Raw genomic sequence first — 23,146 nt, 5'->3', positions numbered from 1 at the left:
TCTCATAAATACCTGTTTTCTCAAGAAGCTGTGTGGCTTCTTCTGCATTAGCATATTACAGAGGCCTTTTCTTTCTGATACTTCCAAAAAGTCATGATGTGGATGTTCCTTTAAATCCCACGATCTGGCATCAGCAGCAGTCCTGTGTGGCAACTCCCACCTTTAAATTGGATTTTAGTGCTGTCTAACAGCAGTTTGCTGCAGAGAAATGACAATTTCATAGCTCAAGAGTATCAAACAGGTGAGTTCCACAAACACAGGGTCTGTTACCAGGCAGGATGAACCAAATGGTTAGCCTTCAAACTAAGGGCATTTGCTTTCCTTCTCTCTAACTGCGTTAATTTAGGAGCACTCAGGGTCATTCGCGCAGCTTTTTTAGATGCACATTCGGCTATTCTCCTGGATCGGGTCTGTCTTCCTGCTGCTTTGCTGCTGGTTGCTCCCCGTTCTTTTCAGAGCAGAGGGGACTGGAGCCTTGAAAGCTGAAATTCTTTGTTTTAAGATATGAACCGACCTCTTAGTCTCTTTTAAAAGGAAGATGTTCCAGGGGCCTAATTTTTCTTTCCCTTGAGATTTTTCTTTGTAAATTCTTTGAGGAAAAAAGACCACTTTAGCCTCAGTCTATTGAAAATATTTTTGTAAATACACCTGGGATTGGGCTTCCTCATGCACTGTCTTTTATTGTAACGCATGAACCCCCCGCCCCAAGACATTGCTCGCCCTCAGCACAGACGCTTCTGCATTAGCCGCAGTGGGAAAGGAGGGCAGGATGACTGTCTTAGGTAACTTCCATCTCTGCCTCTCTGCAGAAAGAACAGAAAGCTAATTCTATTGAGATTTATCCCTTGTGTCTAGGAGCAGTCCCCTCCCCAAACTATAGGGACATTTTCTCCATCACTCACTGTTCTTTGATCTCCAAAGAGTCCAGCTGCTATGTCTGGAAAGAAGATTTAATTAAGAAAGGAAAAGCCAATGGCATCGTGTATCCATCAGTAGGAAGTCAAGAAACTTGAACACGAGAGCTTGAATAGGCTGAAAACTGGACAAAGGAGAAATTAAGGGTGTGAACTATTCCTGAGACCCGGGGTTACACTGCCTGTTGCTTCAGTACCTGGTCAAGTTCTTATTACGTGTCTGGGTGTGAAAGTGCTCAGTAAATGCTCACTGATTCTGGAGTTTCTCCTTCTCACCAGAATCACCACCTCTTAGAAAATGGGAGCAGTGGTGACAAGAGGTCCCCAAGATCCTGCTCAGGGCCTGGCTCTGAGATGTTTTCAAAGATAGTATTAGGCTCTGTGTACAGATAACACGATTCTATATGTAGGAAATTCCAAAGAATCCACAGAATCCAAAGAATCCACTAAACCTAGTAAGTAGATTTATCAAAGTTGCAGGGTATAAGCTCAACGCACAAAGACTAGTTATGTTTATACACCACAATGGACATTATGAAAAAGAAAAGTAAAAAACAGTTTCATTGACAATAGCATCCAGAAGAATCAAATGGTCAGGAATAAATGTAACCAATGAGGTAAAAAAACCCGCACACTGAAATGTACAAAACATTATTGAAAAAATATTAAAGAAGATAAAAATAAATGGAAAGCCATCTTATTTTCATGGATTCGAAGAGTTAATATTGTTAAAATGTCAACATTACCCAAAGAAATCTATAGATTCAATGCAATTCCCATTAAAAATCCAATTGCCCTTTTTTTCTCACATAAAAAAAGATGATTTTCAAATTCACAGGAAATTGTTAGGGCCCTTGAATAGCCAAAGCAATCTTGAAAAAGAAAGTTAGAAGGCTCACGTGTCCTGATTTCAAAACTTACTACAAAGCTGTAATAATCAAAACAGTGTGGTACTGGTGTGAGAGTACACATATGGACAGTAGAACTGAGATTACAAAATAAACACCATAGAAATAAATCTGGGCTAATTGACTTTTCACCAAATTGTGAAGAAAATTCAATAGAGAAAAACGGTCTATTCTACAATGGTGCTGGGACTGCTTCACATCTACTCACAGAAGAACAGGGGATCTCCTACCTAAAAATCAAGCAGAAAAACAAACTCAAGATGGATCAACAACCTAAATACAAAAGCTAAATCTATAAAAGCCTTAGAAGAAAATCTTTGGGGTAAACGTTTACAGTGTTGCACTTGGTTCCTTCTTAGAGACGGCTCCCAAAGCAGGAGCAAGGAAAGAAAAAAGTAGATAAATTAGAATCTGGGTCAGACTCAAATGCCTGTGGACATCAAAGAACATTGTCAAGGGAGTGGAAAGTCCACCCAGAATGGGGGGAATATCCGTAAGTCACAGGTCTGATACACAGATATAAACAATCCTTAGAGCACAACAGTGAAAACCAATTAAAAACGATCAACACAGGTGAGTAGACATGTCAGCGGAGAACACGCACAAATGCCCAGTAAGCACAGAAAAAGATGCTGAGGATCACTAATTGTTAGGGAAACAAAAGTTAAACCACAATGAAATGCTACTTCACACCCACCACAATGGCCGTAACAAGTAATAACTACAATAAAAAGAGACAAAAACTCAGAAAATAGAGTGTTGACAAGTTTGCGGAAAAATGGGAACCTTCCCACACTGCTGGGGAACAGTTTGAGAGTTGCTTAAAAAGTTAAGAATAGAATTACTATATGAACCAGTAATTCCACTTCTTGGTGTATACCCAGAAGAATTGAAAACAGGCACTCAGGCAAATATTCATATGGGAATATTCATGGCAGTGTAATTCAATACTCATATAAGCCAAAGAGTGGAACTAACCCAAGTGTCCAATGACAGATAGCTGAACAACTAAACGGATTAATAAAACATGCTATGTAGACTGAAGCCAGATTTCAACAAAGGCTCCCGTCCAGAAGGAGAGTTAAGGGACAGGAATTTAGTAAGTATCCTGGTGGACTTGAGCCTCACCAAGAGAGAAGGCTGAAGAACGCACATCAACACCGCTGAGGCAAGTTGTGATCACAAGGACGCAAACAAAAGGTACAAAATCCACCACCAAGCGGACGGGAGTCCCCCTCCCCCATGAGACCGGCTCTGGAGCCCCACAATTTAACAAGCGGGCAGAAATTAAAGCCCCTCCCACTACACTCCACGGGAGAGACCTTCTAAAAACTGGACCTACCTCCCCTACTGGGGTGCCGTGGCGTTCTCCTGCCGGACATAGGGCTGAATAAAACTTTGGGAATCCTTTGCCGGCAACCCTGAATCCCCGGCGCTCCCCTCCCGCCCACTGAGGTCTGGAGGCCTGTCCCCCAGGACTTCGGATCCTTGGGTGATTTCTCAAGGGGGAGTGGACAGTCCCTGAGTTGCGACTGGTCAGCATTGACTCTGAGGCGCGCCGAGTGAGGAGAGGGCACCGGGCTGAGGGGGAGTCACGCCTCGCGGCACTTCCCTGCGGTGCAGTGCACCAACCCTCCCCGGGCATAGGGGGCCCAAGACTGAATAAGACTCTGGCCTCCCCGCTGAGAGCTGAGAACCCCTACTCTCACTCGGGGTCTGAGGGCCTATCCCCCCGGAGTTCGGATCCTTGGGTGATTTCTCGAGGGGAGTGCACAGTGCCTGAGCTGCGTCAGGTCAGCGCTGACTCTGGGATACGTGAGCGAGGAGAGGGCACTCCGCTGAGGGGAAATCAAGCCTTGGCGGCACTTCCCTGCGGTGCAGTGCAGGAGCCCTCCCCGGACCGTAGTATTGCGTGAAACTGAATGAAACTCTAGCTTCCCCCCGCCCCACTCCCAATCCGGGTCTGGGGGCCCATCCCCCAAGAGTTCTGATTCTTGGGGGATCTCTTAAGGGGTGGACCCAGCACAAACTGCGGCCGCTCAGTGCTGACTCTGGGGCGCGGGACAGAGGAGAAAAGGGTCGCCTGAGTGCCCACACCAGAGCAGCAGTTCCCTGGAGGTAGATCAACAGCCGTTTTTTCTTTAACGGCAGAACGCTCACGTCTGGATATTCTGAGGCCACACCCCCTGTCTCCCTGGGCAACCAGAGGAGGCCACCGGTGACACGGCTCACAAACCCGGAAGCCTCCAGGGCGGGGCCGACCCAGAGAGGTGTTCAGACGCAATTCTCCAACAGCAAAGACGTTTGAACTCAAAACAGCCCGTCTCCTGTAGGCGACGACAGGAACAGAGACAGAACCTCACAAAGTTGTCTGTTCTGTTCTGTTCTGTTAGCAGCATCCATCAGGGACGGGGCTAAGCCTGAGTGAACACCTCCTTCCCATCACCTGCATCAAACACTCAAAGATGTCAGGCCCCATCTCCTCCTGCTAGATAGCGGCAGTCTGCGGGGGCCTGGCAGACTTCCTCGCGATTCAGGCAGGTGCAAACCCCTGGAGTGTCTGTTCACTGCAGGCAACTGGGTTAGCCATCTGCAGAGATACCAGTGACTGGGTCCGACAGAGGGGCAAAGTGGGGAAGGAGACGTCAACCTTCCCAGACTGCTCTGTTTGCGGGGTGGCTCCTCCTGACTCCACGCTGCACTGGGGTGAGCTGTCTCAGAGGAGTCACCAGGCCCCTGTGATCCAGTTCCCAGAGACCTCTTGAACCCTTCCACCTGAGACAAGTGCCAATTGAGACAGTTGATTCGGACCTTTTGAACTGGGCTAATAGACTGAGGACTTTTCAGGTGGTGCCCTGGGTGTGCGATTGTAGGAAGGTTTGATTCTCCTTTTCCAACTGGGGCCAGAGGTGGGCAGGCGGGGTGACTTAATTGCTGATTTTTCCACACAGCTGAGACTTCAAGCCAGAGTAGAAGTTGCAATAGGATCGAACAGAAACCAGCTGAAAACAAGACAGAACCACTTTGCTCCACCACACCAGACAGGGCCCCAGTTTCTCAGGCCACAACACTGTACGGGCCCTCGATAAAACCCCAGGGGAAAAACCAAAGGGAGTAAACCATGGGGCGCAATCAGCGGAAAAACTCTGGTAACATGAATAACCAGAATAGATCAACCCCCCCAAGAAAAGATACGGCAGATGTGATTGAAGATCCCATTCATAAACAACTGGCTGAGATGTCAGAAGTCGAATTCAGAATTTGGTTTGCAGACAAGATTAACAAAATGGAATTAGGAATTCGAGGAGAAATTCAAAAACTGTCTCAAGAATTTAACGAATTTAAAGACAAAACCACCAAAGACTTAGACACACTGAAACAAGAACTTACAGCCCTCAAAGATATGAAAAATACAGTAGAATCCCTCAGTAACAGAATGGAGCAAGCAGAAGAAAGGATTTCTGACATTGAAGATAAAGTCTTCGAACGCTCCCAATCTCTCAAAGAGGAAGAGAAATGGAGAGCAAAAACGGATCACTCACTCAGAGAGCTCTCAGATAATTCGAAAAAAAAATAACATAAGGGTTATAGGAATTTCGGAGACTGATGAAGTGGCAGACAAGGGCACAGAGGCCCTTCTACATGAAATTATGAAAGAAAATTTTCCAGACATGCCTAGAGAATCTGAAATTCAGATAGCAGACAGCTTCAGAACCCCAGCACGATTCAACCCCAATAAGTCATCCCCCAGACATATCATAATTAGCTTCACTAAAGTTAACATGAAAGAGAAGATTCTCAAAGCAGCCCGGCGAAAGAAAACTATAACGTACAAAGGTAAGAATATTAGAATAACTGCAGATCTCTCTGCTGAATCTTTTCAAGCCAGAAGAGAGTGGTCATCAACTTTTAATCTCCTAAAGCAAAAAAACTTTCAACCCGGGATCTTGTATCCAGCTAAACTGAGTTTCATCTATGATGGAGAAATTAAATACTTCAATGACATTCATATGTTGAAAAAATTTGCCATAAGTAAACCAGCTCTTCAGGATGTTCTCAGACCTATCCTCCACAATGACCAACCCAATCCTATACCACAAAAGTAAACTCACTCAGAAACTTCGGATCAAACTCCAACTTCCACACTGGCGAAAGGATTAAAAATGTCCACTGGACCTTTGAAAAACTCGATACCCAAAATTCCACCAGACTTATCCTTACTCTCCATCAACGTGAATGGCTTAAACTGTCCTCTAAAGAGGAATAGGTTAGCTGACTGGATACAAAAACTTAAGCCAGATATTTGTTGCATACAAGAGTCACATCTCAACTTAAAAGACAAATACAGACTCAGGGTGAAAGGATGGTCATCCATATTTCAGGCAAATGGTAATCAGAAAAAAGCAGGTGTTGCAATTTTATTTGCAGATACAGTAGGCTTTAAACCATCAAAAGTAAGGAAGGACAAGAATGGTCACTTCATATTTGTTAAGGGTAATACTTAATATGACGAGATCTCAATTATTAATATCTATGCACCCAACCAGAATGCACCTCAATTTATAAGAGAAACTCTAACAGACATGAGTAACTTGATTTCCTCCAGCTCCATAATCGTTGGAGATTTCAACACTCCCTTGGCAGTGTTGGATCGATCCTCCAGAAAGAAGCTGAGCAAAGAAATCTTAGATTTAAACCTAACCATCCAATATTTAGATTTAGCAGACATTTACAGAACATTTCATCCCAACAAAACTGAATACACATACTTCTCATCAGCCCACGGAACTTACTCCAAAATTGATCACATTTTAGGTCACAAGTCTAACCTCAGTAAATTTAAAGGAATAGAAATTATTCCATGCATCTTCTCGGACCATCATGGAATAAAACTTGAATTGAGTAACAACAGGAATCTGCATACCCATACAAAAACATGGAAGTTAAATAACCTTATGCTGAATGATAGCTGGGTCAGAGATGAGATTAAGAAAGAAATCACCAATTTTTTGGAACAAAATGACAATGAAGACACAAGCTATCAGAACCTCTGGGACACTGCAAAGGCAGTTCTAAGAGGGAAATTTATAGCACTGCAAGCCTTCCTCAAGAGAACGGAAAGAGAGGAAGTTAACAACTTAATGGGACATCTCACGCAACTGGAAAAGGAAGAACATTCCAACCCCAAACCCAGTAGAAGAAAAGAAATAACCAAAATTAGAGCAGAATTAAATGAAATTGAAAACAAAAGAATAATACAACAGATCAATAAATCAAAAAGCTGGTTTTTTGAAAAGGTCAATAAAATAGATAAACCTCTGGCCAACCTAATCAGGAAAAAAAGAGTAAAATCTCTAATATCATCAATCAGAAACAACAAAGACAAAATAACCACAGACTCATCAGAAATCCAAAAAATCCTTAATGAATATTACAAGAAACTTTATTCTCAGAAATATGAAAATCTGAAGGAAATAGACCGATACTTGGAAGCACGCCACCTTCCAAGACTTAACCAGAATCAAGTGGAAATGTTGAACAGACCCATATCAAGTTCAGAAATAGCATCAACTATACAAAACCTCCCTAAAAAGAAAAGCCCGGGACCAGATGGTTTCACGTCAGAATTCTACCAAACCTTTAAAGAGGAATTAGTACCTATATTACTCAACCTGTTCCAAAATGTAGAAAAAGAAGGAAGACTACCCAACACGTTCTATGAAGCAAATATCACCCTGATCCCCAAACCAGGAAAAGACCCAACAAGAAAAGAAAATTATAGACCAATATCACTAATGAATATAGATGCAAAAATATTCAACAAGATCCTAACAAACAGAATCCAGCAACACATCAAACAAATTATACATCATGACCAAGTTGGTTTTATCCCAGGGTCTCAAGGCTGGTTCAATATACGTAAATCTATAAATGTAATCCAGCACATAAACAAATTAAAAAACAAAGACCATATGATTCTCTCAATTGATGCAGAAAAAGCTTTTGATAATATCCAGCATCCCTTCATGATCAGAACACTCAAGAAAATTGGTCTAGAAGGGACTTTTCTTAAACTGATAGAGGCTATCTACAGCAAACCCACAGCCAATATCATATTGAATGGAGTTAAATTGGAATCATTTCCACTCAGATCAGGAACCAGACAAGGCTGCCCATTGTCTCCATTGCTTTTCACATTGTAATGGAAGTTTTAGCCACCGCAATTAGGGAAGAAAAGGCGATCAAGGGTATCCATATAGGGTCAGAAGAGATCAAACTCTCGCTCTTCGCAGATGATATGATTGTGTATCTGGAAAACACTAGGGACTCTACTACAAAACTCCTAGAAGTGATCAAGGAATACAGCAGAGTCTCAGGTTACAAAATCAACATTCATAAATCGGTAGCCTTTATATACACCAACAACAGTCAAATTGAAAAAGCAGTTAAGGACTCTATCCCATTCACAGTAGTGCCAAAGAAGATGAAATATTTGGGAATTTACCTAACAAAAGACGTGAAAGATCTCTATAAAGAGAACTATGAAACTCTAAGAAAAGAAATAGCTGAAAATGTTAACAAATGGAAAAACATACCATGCTCATGGCTAGGAAGAATCAACATTATCAAAATGTCCATACTACCCAAAGCAATATATAATTTCAACGCACTCCCTATTAAAGCTCCACTGTCATATTTTAAAGATCTTGAAAAAACATTACTTCGTTTTATATGGAATCAGAAAAAACCTCGAATAGCCAAGACATTACTCAGAAATAAAAACAAAACAGGAGGAATCACACTACCAGACCTCAGACTTTACTACAAATCGATAGTGATCAAAACAGCATGGTATTGGCACAAAAACAGAGAAGTAGATATCTGGAATAGAATAGAGAACCAAGAGATGAATCCAGCTACTTACCGCTATTTGATTTTTGACAAGCCAATTAAAAACATTCAGTGGGGAAAAGATTCCCTATTTAACAAATGGTGCTGGGTGAACTGGCTGGCAACCTGCAGAAGACTGAAATTGGACCCACACCTTTCACCATTAACTAAGATAGACTCTCATTGGATTAAAGATTTAAACTTAAGACATGAAACTATAAAAATACTAGAGGAGAATGCAGGGAAAACCCTTGAAGAAATTGGTCTGGGTGAGTATTTCATGAGGAGAACCCCCCGGGCAATTGAAGCAGCTTCAAAAATACACTACTGGGACTTGATCAAACTAAAAAGCTTCTGCACAGCTAAGAACACAGTAAGCAGAGCAAGCAGACAGCCCTCAGAATGGGAGAAGATATTTGCAGGGTATAACTCTGACAAAGGTTTAATAACCAGAATCCACAGAGAACTCAAACGCATCAGCAAGAAAAAAACAAGGGATCCCATCGCAGGCTGGGCAAGGGATTTGAAGAGAAACTTCTCTGAAGAAGACAGGCGCACGGCCTTCAGACATATGAAAAAATGCTCATCATCTTTAATCATCAGAGAAATGCAAATCAAAACTACTTTGAGATATCATCTAACTCCAATGAGACTAGCCTATATCACAAAATCTCAAGACCAGAGATGTTGGCGTGGATGCAGAGAAAAGGGAACACTTCTGCACTGCTGGTGGGAATGCAAATTAATACATTCCTTTTGGAAAGATATATGGAGAACACTCAGAGATCTAAAAATAGATCTGCCATTCAATCCTGTAATTCCTCTGCTGGGCATATACCCAGAAGACCAAAAATCACAACATAACAAAGATATTTGTACCAGAATGTTTATTGCAGCCCAATTCATAATTGCTAAGTCATGGAAAAAGCCGAAGTGCCCATCGATCCACGAATGGATTAATAAATTGTGGTATATGTATACCATGGAATACTATGCAGCCTTAAAGAAAGATGGAGACTTTACCTCTTTCATGTTTACATGGATGGAGCTGGAACATATTCTTCTTAGTAAAGTATCCCAAGAATGGAAGAAAAAATACCCAATGTACACAGCCCTACTATGAAACTAATTTGGGACTCTCACATGAAAGCTATAACCCAGCTACAACTTAACAATAGGGGGAAGTAGGAAAGGGGGGGGTGGGTAGAGGGAGGGGAATCGGTGGGATCACACCTGTGGTGCATATTACAGGGGTATTTGCGAAACTTGGTAAATGTAGAATATAAATGTTTTGGCACAGTAACTGAGATAACGCCGGAAAGGCTATGTTAACCACTGTGATAAAAATGTGTCAAATGGTTTATGAAGTGAGTGTATGATGCCCCATAATCATATCATTGTATACAGTTATGATTTAATAAAAAAAATTAAAAAAAAAAAAACATGCTATGTACATGCCATGGACTATTATTTGGCCGTAAAAAGGAGTGGAGTTCTGATACATCCTATAACATGAAAGAACTTTGAAAACATTATGCTAAGAGAAATAACCAGACACAGAGGCCATGTATTGTGTGAGTCCATTTGCATGAAATCTCTGGAATAGATCAGCCCATAGACATGGGAATCAGTGGTGACTGCTGAGCGCTCTAAGGAAGGAGGAAAGGAAACTGCTTGAAGGGTGTGATGTTTTCTTTGGGGGTGATGAAACTTTTTGCAACTAGATGGGAGTTGCACCCCATTGGGAATATATTAGACACCCTCTACTTTAAAATGGTTGGTTTTACATTATACAAATGTTTACCTTAATAAAAACAAAATAGGCTCAGTGTATACTCACAATCCCATGTAAGTCTCCCTTCTGCTGACAGAGCCCTTGGAACTTAACTCCGTCTTCCCTCCCTTCACCCTGAAGCTCACCACTGTCCCACCAGGGGGCAGTGCGTCAGCTGTCAGAGACTTCACTTACCTTCTCATTTTCACAACCTTGACCGGGACCCTAACAGACCGTGGCCTGCTAGGGCAGGACAGTTCAGCAGTGCCATGGACTGCTAATGAGGTACACACTGAGAAGAGGCCCAAAATAGCCAGGGTAGGCAGAATGTTTCTAAATAGAAATGTGATACACTCGCAAGTGGGCATGGAGCAGAATATGGCAGCGCCCCAGAAAGACAACAGATGGGTGGTTTAGACACAGCTGCTGTCACTGGGGGGGGAGGGGGGGATACTTATTTCCATAGGGATGGGGGCAGTGAGGATTTATTTGGGGAGAATGTTTCGAGGGCATTAAAGGATGCAAATAGCATCTTCTCACCTAAAATTCAGTAAAGGTATTATAATCAAAAATTGGGGGTGATGGCACTGGAATTAAAAGCTATGAGCACGTAGCCCTCAGGTGAGGGGATGTTTGAGCAGGGGGACGCAGCGTGCAGCGGTGAGCAACAGCCGCAGTAATGAGAATCTGAGGAGTTGGAGAAACTCACATGCTAGTGCAATTACTGCAGTTTTCCCTAAATCTAATGGAGCAGAGAACTCAATTCAGTCAGTTTCCAGCCATCTTCCTGTCAGGCTCAGCTTTCTCTCCAGACTTTGGGGGGGCTCCTCTGGTGCCATGCAGAGGGAGGCGCTGGTCGATACCTGTCCTCTCTCTCCCCCAGCATTTGCTGAGCTGCAGCTCATCACTTCCGATGGCTGGTTATCTCGTGTAGACTATTAGCACCTCCATAGATTCTATAATTTGCTTAAAATCCCTTCAGCTCCAACAGTGTGACATTATTTGCGTGCTGGTTAACACTATGTTCCAAGGCCCTCAGTTGCCTTAGTCTGGATCTCACACTCATGGCATTGTAGGGACGGTCCACTCCAGAGGTAGCTCCTTTTTAAATTTTTTTTTTTTTAATTTAAGAAGAACAAGCACAGTGTTTACTTTATACCCAGCACTGGGCTAAATACTTTATAAATATGTAGTGATATCACTACATGGATAATACAAGTGCTTTAGCTACCTTTATCTCCTGGCAACATCAGAGGATTTAGGAATTACCATGATGAATATTAAATATGAGTTCTCATAGATGAAATTAGTGGAATTCAGAATGTGGGGCATGACTAGAATTGTGAAGAGAAGCTTCTTACTTCTACTAAACAGCCCAGGAGCTTTGGGACCTTCTTGCTGCAGGAAGACCCTTGAGGTTTGCTTTCTAACTGGCCCAGCTATGGTCCAGTACAATGTCCAGAATATTGGTCAGAATATTCTCTAATGTAACACCTATTAGAATAATAAAAGAATCCTGTCTTCAGAATATTATTCCATCTTCCTAAAGTGAGATTTTTATACAGGATTGCATGGACTGTTTTATGCCTACTTGCTAACACGTTTATTTAGCAAATGTCCAAACCCAGAGAAGTATCAGGTCTGAGACTTACTGTCGTTATAGTCTGGATGGAAGACTTTGAAGCTATCTCCAACTTTTTGGTGGCTGCCATGATCTACCGGAAATAATCCAGTAGTTGTTCACGGCCAAACTAGCAGCTTGCAATTTCACAATACCAAGTCTGTTCTGACCCCAGCAAGAGTGATCCTCCCACCATCTGTGGCCCTATATTCTCTCCCAAACTGTCAGATGGCCCGAGCTCTCTGCTGCTGAGGATTATATATAACATCACAGTCTCAGAAACATGGCAGTTGATTCCACTGCTCCCCATGGGTAGCACATGAGGCCTTCTTTGTAGAACTCTCTTATTCTTCCTTGCTACAGGAAGGAGCACCTGCTGCTGGTTCCAGACCCAGAGACATTGTCATTTCCCCTCTAACAGCCTCTGATCAGTTCGAGCCTAACATCTGTGAAGCTTCAGAGACTCTGCTGCCCCATGTGGGAGCCAGCTCCTCACACTCCCAGTCTCCTGTAGACACACCTGTATTGTCCTCTCCCACGCTGGGCCGAAGGTGTACAGTGAAACCAAGAGCCCGCGGCAGAAACCATGGTCTGTCTTTTCCAACATTGGTCAAAAAGCAGCACAGCCTCTTTGTTTCGGCCCCACTCTGTCTTTCTCTGACTTCTCGGGCTGGGCCATACAACCCACCAAGAGGAAAACAAATTAACTGGCTGTCACCAAGTATAGGATGATCTTGATCCCAGGGAATAAGAGTTGTACAGTCACATAAAAAGAAGTGCTTTCTTGTCCTGGGGAGGCTGGTATGAAGGAACCACCTTGGGGAGAAAACATTTATCCAGAAAGACCTAGAATTCTAGGTTCCTGAGTGGGAATGATTCAGCAAATTTATGAATTCACTAAACGACCCATTCTCATGCTGGCCAGGCGCTATTAGGTAATAGGGAGGGGACTGGCCAGACACTGTTAGGTTAAGGGGGAGGGGACCAGCCAGGCACTGTTAGGTAATAGGGAGGGGACTGGCCAGGCACTGTTAGGTTAAGGGGGAGGGGACTGGCCAGGCACTGCTATGCAATGAGGAGGGGACTGGTTGTCATGCGTTCTAAGCCCAGGTCTGGCCACTTACTTTGTGACTCAGGAAACGTCACATACTCTAGTCTCAGCTTTATCATCTGTAAAACAGACAAAATAGTCCACACTCTACATGCTCCATGAAGTTTTGGTGATAAGAAAATGAGTCAAAATATGTGAAACTGTTTAGTTAACTACAAATGCTGTGTAACTATAAAAGATTGTTATTATTCACCCACACCAATTCAAAAAACACAAATGTAAATTTACAAATTAGAAAGTCATTACGTGTTAAAAATATTGTTCCAAATCTAATTAAATAAGAACGATGGTTCATTTGTGAATTTGTGTACTATGCATCCAAACGGTAACACCATGGAATATAACAGAAATAGACCAAAATAATATTTTGTTTTATATAGAAAGCAGCTACTTATGTAATAGCTAAGTTTTAATAACAATCTTATTCAGAATTCACTTTTCAGAAGATCAGAAATCAGTGCCTTTAACACCTGGCTTGCTTAAGTCCCTTACAAACGGGGTTGAAAAGCACACAGACTTTTTACTTGTATTGCACTTTACAGTTTCCACAATGTTTTAAATGCATTTTCTCATTTGGTTATCCAAAAATACTTGGCAGCTACCTTGACACTATCATTCCCAATGTGTGTGTAATTGAAGGAAGGGAGCTTCAGAGAGTACAAATGTCATTCCAAGGGCATGCGCTGTCACCTACTAGAGATACGGCCTGGCTTGCTTGCAGAGTTTCTCACTCCAAGTCCTATGTTCTTTTTTTTTTTTTTATTAAATCATAGCTGTGTACATCAATATGATCATGGAGCACCATACACTTGTTTCATAGAATATTTGACACATTTTCATCTCATTAGTTGACATAGCCCTCCTGGCATTTTCCTAGTTACTTTGGCAAGACATTTACATTCCACATTTGCCAAGGCTCACATGTACCCTTGTAAGATCCACCACAGGTGTGATCCTTTCAATCTCCCTCCCTCTTATCCACCTCCCCCCTCCCTCCCCACGCTTTCCCCCTTCCCCCTGTTCTTAGGTTGTAACTTGGTTATAGCTTTCATGTGAAGGTCCTAAGTTAGTTTCATAGTAGGGGTGAATACATTGGATATTTTTTCTTCCAATCTTGAGACACTTTACTGAGAAGAATATGTTCCAGCTCCATCCTATGTTCTTTTTGTTACACTGCAGATACTATGAACCATAAGGATGGGCAATTTTGATCTTTCACCATCTCTTCCAACCCCCAGGCTCTCAAGCATACAAAGATCATCATTCCTCTCTCCCTTTCTTTCTCAGCATATCAGCTTAACCACCTCATTTTGCCCCAGGGATAGCTCCACTGAGCTCCCTGTGCCCCAGTCTGAGCTGGGGCACCTCTGCAAACCATGCTGCTATCTTCCTCTTAATATAAGAAGCGAAACCTTTTATTGCGCCCAGTAATTGTATGTTTCTGTATTCTATAGTGTCTTGTGCAGAAAGACAATTTAGCTGCAGGAGCTCTGAGGAGGAAGGAGACCTTAGTTTTCCTAGTGATGGAGCAGGAGCTGGCAAGAGTGATTCTGCACATCCAGAATGGAACCCGAGGGCACCAAGGAGGACTTCAGTTCCTGGCATCTGTCTCCCTGTGGGACTCAGTTTGAAAGAAAGAAGCTGTCTTGCCTTTTCTCCTTTCTTTTTACTTTGTTTCTTCCTGCTTTTAAAGAGAAGAGTATTTTTAATACATATTTTTCCAACAACTTCTTCTTCTTCCCCGTCTTCCAGATTCATAAATTACAAGGAGACAGAGGGGTAAAGCCTGCTTGTCAGACCTTATTTCAAACCCACTGAATCGATAAATTGTTATGTGAGTTGCACCAGCTGAGTGGAGGATGGAAGTGTAGATGGTCACAGGTCAGCCCCACGTGCCACGTATCATCAGGAAACGGTTACACAGGCCCTCTCTGCCCCATTTCTCTCCTCTGTTGTGGAAAAAAAAAAAGCAGTATAGCTTCCTGATTCTGTTCTCTCCACACAATGGCGATAAACCCCAGGGGTGGCACTGCAGACTTCTTCAGGGAATACAAGGGGGAGAGAGGTGCTGCTGGAAGCATTTGTTTCTGGCAAACATTTTTTTATTTGATGGGGTATGGGAAGGAATGGGACTAAGGGAATATATTCATATGAGGGTTTGTGAAAAAACAAAACCAAAAACAGTGACTCGAGGATCAGGCTTCTGTAAGAGTAGGTGCTCATTCTGTGGGACAGTCAGGGGATCTGAGAGACACTGTATACACACAGAGACAGACAGCGATGTACACACAGATGTACACAGATATACAGAGACAGTGACGTACACACACACAGAGACATACACAGATGTACACACATACACAGAGATACACAAAGACAAACAGAGACATACACACATGTATATACATACACACATATACAAAACATACACACATATACACACACACAGAGACAGCGATGTACAGACGTACACACATACAGGCATACAGAGACATACACACACGCAGACACATGCACGTGTACATGCACAGACACATGTACACATACAATACACACATGTACACACACACACGTACACACATATGCACACATACACATACATACACACACACACTCTCTCTCACCTCTGTGCATAACCAGCAGTCCCAAACTTAAAACTAAATGTCAGACACAGCAGCTCTTTGTAAATCAGTTGTTTGGAATAGCTTTTCAGAGACATAATTCTGCATGGGATGGTTAAGCTGGACGGTGTAAATCATAAAGGACTATTTTAGCCCACATGGTCCTAACACTCAAGTTCTTAAGAATCATAACAGGTTAACAATCATTGCCAAAGGGAAATGCCTTCAGCTTTCCTAAATCAGAAAACCCTTGCTTCTCCAAGCAAGGATTAAATACGTGTAAACCACGGGGATTAAGTAAAGCAGTAAATACTGAGAGAATTGTGAGAAATTGTGAGTACGCAGGACGACTGACACGCGGTGCGTCCACACTCATTTTGTTCCTGTACAAACCTACTTCTTGACCGCCTGCTGCAGGCTCGGCCCATCCACCTGCTCCAGATTCCCAGTCTAGACTTTGACTCAGGCTAGTACCAGTCGGGTGCCACAAACAGGTGTCAGACTAGAGCTTAATATAGACACAGGTGCAGGGTCAGCATGCAGATGGGCATTTCGGCTGTTTTGAGAAATTTTCCAATTCTTGCGTCTGATCCCCAAGGTAGTCCCTCCACATCTGGCTCCCTGAGGCAAGAGCCTATATTTTAAGTGGCCCTGTGCTTTCTCCCTGGGGTGGGGGCCACCTGCACTTGGTCTTACAGACCTCTGCCTTCTGGAGGCTGTAGAGCCCAGCCTCAGAAGCTTAGTGCACGCTCTTGGAGTGCTCTGGAGTCGTCTGAAGCACGATTGCTAGCTGCTTGGCTCAGCTGTCCCACCTCCCTGCAAAGCTTCCTCCCTCTCCCTCCAAGCCGGCTAGTCTCTAGGCTGTGCTCTTTCTCCAGAGAGCCCTCCGCAGAAGCCTGCCTCCTGTTTCAAGACAGGCGGACCTCGGTACAGATTTCAAAGGCAATCTAACTTCAGGCCCTCAGCATGAGCAGAGTTTCTAATTCCAGCTCACTCACGGATGATTAACCTATCTGTGGCCCAAGAAATGGGCCGCTCAGCACTGTCCAATTTCAGCGTTCTGCAAAGATTGAGTTGTGGGTTCCCCCATCAGACAGAGAGTGTTTGAAATACTCTTGGTGTTGAGCTAACAGATGTCACTTTAATGAAGGGGACACGAAGGTAAATACCCTCCAAGAAGGCTGACTCTGAGATCCCCTAGTAGAGAGCTGGTAAGAAGCACAACTGTGACGGAAGGGCCCTCCATGGCCCAGGCTGGGCTCCAGCCATGCCCGCCCTTGGCAGGGTGGAGAGCTCCACGGGGCCCTGGAGACAGAGCTCTGAGCTCCTCAGAGCCCCAGATATGCAGCCAGCCAGATTCCTGACAGTGGGTAGATAGCTGCTTCCTCTCCAATCTAGCAAAACTCCCTCGCAGTCTAACAGTGGTAAGTGGAAACAGACGTGACTGTGCGTTAAGGAGTGAGGGCTAGGGGGTAACATGCAATTGTTTATGCCTCCTTCACTGTTACAGCCTCAGTGAAATCCAGGGCGCTCCTGCTCTACAGCACTTTCTGTCTGCAGCTGTGTCTAAATGCAGATGTAAACATGTTCATAAAGAGGAATGGCTGTGACCAGGACTATAAATGTGGTTTTTGCTTTGTTCCTCCTGGAGCAGATGACTATGTGTCTTAAGCCCCTCTAGTGAGCTATGTTTTGCTTTAAAAAGCTGGTGCTCCCAAAATAAGGCTGGGCTGACTCATCAAGCCCCGGGCCTGGGGAGGGGAGCAGGGAGGTTTTTCCAGTAAAGTAGCTCTGAACAAAGTGGTGGGGGGAGGACTTTATCCCAAGGGTGGGAAGCACACGGCCCACTGGCTAAATTCAATCTGCTGCCCATTTTAAATAAAGTTTTATTAAAACACAGTGACCATAAGTCACCTAGGGATCGTCCATTGCTGCTTTTGTGGGGGAATTGCTTAATTGCAACAGAGACTGTATTTGGTCTGAAAACTTAAAATTTTGCTATCTGGCTCTTCAGAAACAGTTTGCTGATCCCTACTTTCTACGAAGCTCTGCAAATATGGCAAACAGGGTGTGCTGGTCACGTTTTTCTAGGTACTGACTCATTTTAGCAGCAGGACGCCCTGGGAAGTAGCATGGTTGGTGTCTTTATGCTCAATTTTCTGCCAAGGAAAAGGACCCTCAGAAAGTTTCTATGACTTTCCCCCATCTCATCATCTAGAACCAACCAGGGGAGGCTAGGACAAGGGTTTTTCAGTGTTTCTCTGATTTTCTGCGTGCCTCACTCCATCAGCTTCCGAGTGGGAATTTCCCAGAACAACTTCTTGGGGATGAAGAATTTAAATACAAGTGGTCGGACCTGCTCTGTTTTAGACTCAAGCACTATCCAGTCACATGGACCTTAATGATAGGCATGGTCTAAGAAACGTGTCCTCAGGCAATCTGTCACTGTGTGAACACAAAGCGTGCACTGAACGCAAACCCAGATGGCACCGCCTGCCGCTCCCGGGCTCCACACCTGTGTGGCTTGTGCCTGTGCTCATGACAGCAGGTGACTGCAGCACCGTGGGTGGTAGAGTGGAGCCTCCCTAGCTGACACCAGCCGGGCTGACCACCTCTGTACACAGGCCAGACACACACCGCATGCACGTGTCAGCACAGCAGGCCTCGCTCCTTGTGTTGACCACCTCTGTATGTTGACCAGTTTTTTCCAGTCCCTTGGGTGGTCAACTTACAGAGGTTCTGCTGTGTTTGTGTATCTAACCATGGAAAAGGTACAGTAAAAAATGTGGACTAAATGGTACAATTGCACAGAGAAGCTGTTTTTGTTTTTTTTTTTTGAGACAGTCTCACTCTGTCACCCTGGGTAGAATGCCATGGTGTCACAGCTCACAGCAACCTCCAGCTCCTGGGCTTAAGCAATTCTCTTGGCTCAGCCTCCCAAGTAGCCAGGACTACAAGGCACCCACCACAACACCCGGCTATTTTTTGGTTGTAGTTGACATTGTTGTTTGGCAGGCCTGGGCTGGATTTCAACCCACCAGCTCCGGTGTATGTGGCCGGTACCTTAGCCGCCAAGCCTGAGTTCCCCATTTATAAGATAAATGGATACATTAAACAAAAATCTCAAAATCACTGTGAATTTGAACTTTCTTCAAAGTATCCCAATTAGTCTCCCTTTGTAGGGATGTAGATGTAGATTCTCTACATCTCCGCAGACAGTGCCATGTACTGCCAGCAACCCCAGGTAAGTTACCTCCGCCATGGCGGGTCATTGTCCAGGAGGGTTTGGGAGACAGGCAGGAGGGGGCGGTGGCCCTAAGCGCCCCTTCCCGGCTGCTCCTGACTGTGTACAGCCAACATTTCCTGGGAACTGCAACTCCGAGAAGAGCCTGGTGAGGGGGTTGGTGTCTGTATAAAAAGGGACAAAGAATAGTCACTTGTTTTGTTACCAGAGTCTTTTTTATTCTTTTAATGGAATGTGCTATTTTTAGGTTCCTCCCCATCAGCCTGCAAGGGCCGGGGCATCAATTGTCCTGAACGCACTGGAGTCTCTGCGTCCCTCTGTGATGTGGTCGGAGAGGAGCAGCAACTTTGCACTTTGCATGTGATAGGACTTGAATCTTAACAAATTCCTGAAAACAAGCATTTCTTGAATCTCTGCAAATATGTCATATTATACAAGAGGAAGGTGACCCAGACTGGTTTCCTCTGCCAAAACTCGGATCTGAGTAGGTCTGTTTTGTGTGACAGTCAGGAGTAGAAGTGTATGGAAGTCAGTGACCACTGCATTTGGTGCTCAGATTGCCCCTTTCCAGGCTGTGGACAGCCAGCTGTACCAGGCCTGGTCCTGGGGTGAAATTGGCAATTCAGTTGAATTTCCCTTTTGGTGTGTGCCAGGCAGGTTCCAACCAATAGAGTAGAGAAATTTTAATATGAGGAGATACTTATAAAGATACTGGAGGAGCTGAAAATTCAGAGAAGGGATTATGAGGCAACCCAGAGATTTAGCAATAGCAGGAAACTGCTATCGCCTCTAGGGCTAGAGAAAACAGGACGGAGACTGTGCTGCCAAGCTTCAGGGCTGGCGCTGCTCAGTGGAAGCTGAGCCCACGCCAGGGGCTGCCTGTGGGGCAGACGGAGTCACTTCCAGAGAGGCAGCCCAAAGCAGGGAGAGGAGGGAACTCTGGCAGCTCCCTCCTTCTATTCCCAAGTCTCCCAATGTCAGCCCCCATTAGTTGGACACTGCAGATCTGCAAGACAGCCTGGAAAATGAGCTTCCATAACTCAGCGTCTCACAACACAAGCTGGAGTAGAAAAGAGGTGAGAAATTAATTTGCGAAACAAGCAAAAAGATGGTACCTTGGATAGCAGTGAATTCTATAAACATCTTGTCTTTGTTGGAAAATGATCACTGGGCACCAGAAATGACTTTGTTCACCCACTGCTGTTACCTGCTGGCCAACAACACACGAGACCAGGAATGTCTCAGGGCCACCAAAGGGCTTGTCTCCAGCCAGCATGACAGATGTCGGTAGATAATCTGGGGCTGTGAGCGCTGTGAGTGCCCTGCCCAGGTCGGGGGCCCTTGCTTCTCCAGCTGTTAGAAGCATGTCCGGCTCATGTGTCTCCCCTGCGTTCCTCACCATGATTTGCCCCCAACTGGAGAAAGCCACATCACACCCCCCTTACCCACTTCTCTCGTTTTGGCTGATTCCATGCTTATTTTTCAGCCTGTAGGTGGAAGAGGGCAGGTGCCCAGCTCCTTTGCCTCGAGGGAGGGCCACTCACTCCGAGGACCATCCAAGCTCCTGGGTACCTGGAGGACACAGCCCAGCCTCTCCCTTGGCCTCGCTCTGCTTTCTTCTCGTTCAGGTGTTATTTTAGAGAATTTCTTCAGCAAAGACTTCTGCACGCCAATCTCAAAATCAGTTTTTCACGCCTGGGCTGCCGCTGCCTATGAGGTGAGGATACCCAGCAGAATGGCCTTTCTCAGGTGTGGTCTCCCTGGTCCAGAGCTCTCTCTTTAATGACAGCACATGGGTTGACACGGTGGGAATACCTGGTACTCACCTTCATTCACCACAGGAACACCACTGTTCCTCTTAATCATCTATAAATGTCAGGCAAGAATGTATTTAGACCTTTGCATGCCTATTATATTTTTTAACCTACATCACCCACATGAGAAACTGATCTCATCATTTTACTTTATTAGGTCTTGTTAATGAATTTTCCTTAAATAAAACCACTTTGAACTTTAACAGGTCCCGTCTGCTTATAGTGGATTATACACAATGCCCTCTACTACTACGAGTCACACATAGCTATTTGTTTCCTAAAATATAAGCCTTCGCTAACACAAAAGTTTTTCTGATAACTTTCAGCCTCTGGTAGACATGGTGATGCAGGTGTGGGGCGGACAGAGCAAGGGTGAGATTTCCCCTAAGCAACTGGACGTCGGAGATACAAGGTTTGGTTCTGAGGATTCAACTGCTAAAATCTGCACGCAATGTTTAGAAATCTAGGTTAGTAAATAAGAAACTGTCTGTAAATATACAGCCAAAGGATTTGGACTGTCCCTGATTCTGCACAAGGTGACTTGGGTATCAGACAGAACAGGAATGTCCTTATTACTTAGGAAGCTAAAGCCTAATCAATTGTGTTGTAATAAATGGACAGGAAGGGGCAGTTTAGCAGGACAAAGTTGGCAGCATTTCTCCAGCAGTGCCTGAACTAAGAAGAAACTGAGCTAAGATGACAACCTTAATTTAATTACTAGAGGGGTGTGTTGTACCAAACGGTGGGAATGATTCATCACACCGAGCCATGGCCTGGATAAAAATCTCCCAGACTGTCCACCTCATTTGCTCCGATTTCACGCTTACTATGCAACTTCAGAGTCATTATTTTGATCTCTTCAGGAAGAAGCTGCTCCCCAGCAGAAGAAATGAGAATTCCTTCCATTGGATCAAAATTATCTTCCATTGTGTACCAAGATTTCAATCTCCTCATGTGCTTTGATTTTAATTTGGTTAGTGTGAGCCAGTGTCCCTGATTCATTTTGACTAGGACAAGGACAAAATTTAGGACGTAGAGGTGTACAGTTGAGTACAGGGAGATCCCTTTGTAAACAGGATCTAGTCTTCAGCTGAGGACCCCTCATGTCCCGAAGTGAAAAGATGCAAAGTTTACTCGTTTCTGTCTGCTTAATATTTTACAACCAGGAAATGCTGAACGTCATTGGCAACTTTAGGGATTTCTCTGTAAACCTGCCCTTCTAGATCACTCATTAAAAACGAGATAAAATGCCCCTTAGGCTTGAGAGACCTTATACATACATCCTCAGAACAGTAGAGCCTGTTTATTCCCACACTTGATATCATAAATAGATAAAAGATAATATTCTGACAAAATACAGTCCTCTAGCCAGAGCAGAAACCAGTTCCCAAAAAGCTTGAGGAAGATGCATATTAACCATAACATTCGTGCTTCCTCTACTTCGGACCCTCAAGCTGGTTCCACAGATTCCCCCTGCCCAGCAGGACTGAAGGGCAGAGGTTCCTCCACTCAGCTTGTCTTTCTCATGTTATTTTCCTGCTCCTGGTCCTGAACTCCTGGCTGCCTCTCCCAGGCCTGCTTCCCACATCCGGCCCACACAGATTCAGTGTCCTTCTGGATACTCTTTCCAGACTTTTAACCTCAAGTTCCCAACTAGCCTGCCCTCAACTCTGAGTCCTAGTTCGTCTGTGGTTGGTTAGTCAAGACTAAGCCATCATGTTTGTCTCTCATTATTTTGGGGAAGAGACACAAACACATTCCTGAAACCCTCACTTCCCTGGAATTCTATCTCCTCCACCCCAGGAAAAGCGAATGAAGTTGCTCTTGTGCTTTGCACTCTCTGCAAGTGGGAAGGCAGGGCTGGGCTGCTGGGGTGGGGGGCAAGATAGCAGTGTGGTCAGAGAGGCCAGGGTGCAGTCATGTGCCTGACACACCTCTGGGCAGCAGCCACCCTTGTCCCAGCAGTATTTGAAGAATGACCCCCGCCCCCTCTCCCCGAGACTCCAGGCTCCCTTATGAAATCATTTTCTCCAAGTTTGAGGCCTCCAACCTGTGTTAGGTCAGTTAGGTAAGGTGGTATTTTAAAGTAGGGAGGGCTTTCCCTTCTTGCCACCCCCAATTTTTCGTGTGTTATTTCCCTTCTTTATTGTTATAGGGGAAAGACAGCACAGCCCCCAAAGATAAGAAGCTGATGCTTGACTTTGGTGGAAAACCTGAAACAGGACAGGTGCTCCTACACTCCCGAGAC

The 23,146-nt window shown here is 44.4% G+C and overlaps 1 long non-coding RNA gene across 1 annotated transcript in view; it reads right to left on the bottom strand.

Moving 5' to 3' along the window:
• LOC128576525 (uncharacterized) overlaps positions 1-10,767 on the bottom strand; it is a 141,843-nt gene extending 131,076 nt beyond the window's left edge. The window contains exon 1 of the long non-coding RNA XR_008377412.1: positions 10,683-10,767. This is a non-coding gene — a long non-coding RNA (uncharacterized LOC128576525). The remainder of the gene's footprint in view (positions 1-10,682) is intronic.
• Between the last annotated feature and the right edge of the window lie 12,379 nt (positions 10,768-23,146).

This window comes from Nycticebus coucang, chromosome 24, assembly GCF_027406575.1.
Source record: "Nycticebus coucang isolate mNycCou1 chromosome 24, mNycCou1.pri, whole genome shotgun sequence".
NCBI lineage: Eukaryota > Metazoa > Chordata > Mammalia > Primates > Lorisidae > Nycticebus > Nycticebus coucang.
The sequence above is the reverse complement of the archived record's forward strand: the minus strand, read 5'-3'. Positions and strand labels throughout refer to the sequence as shown.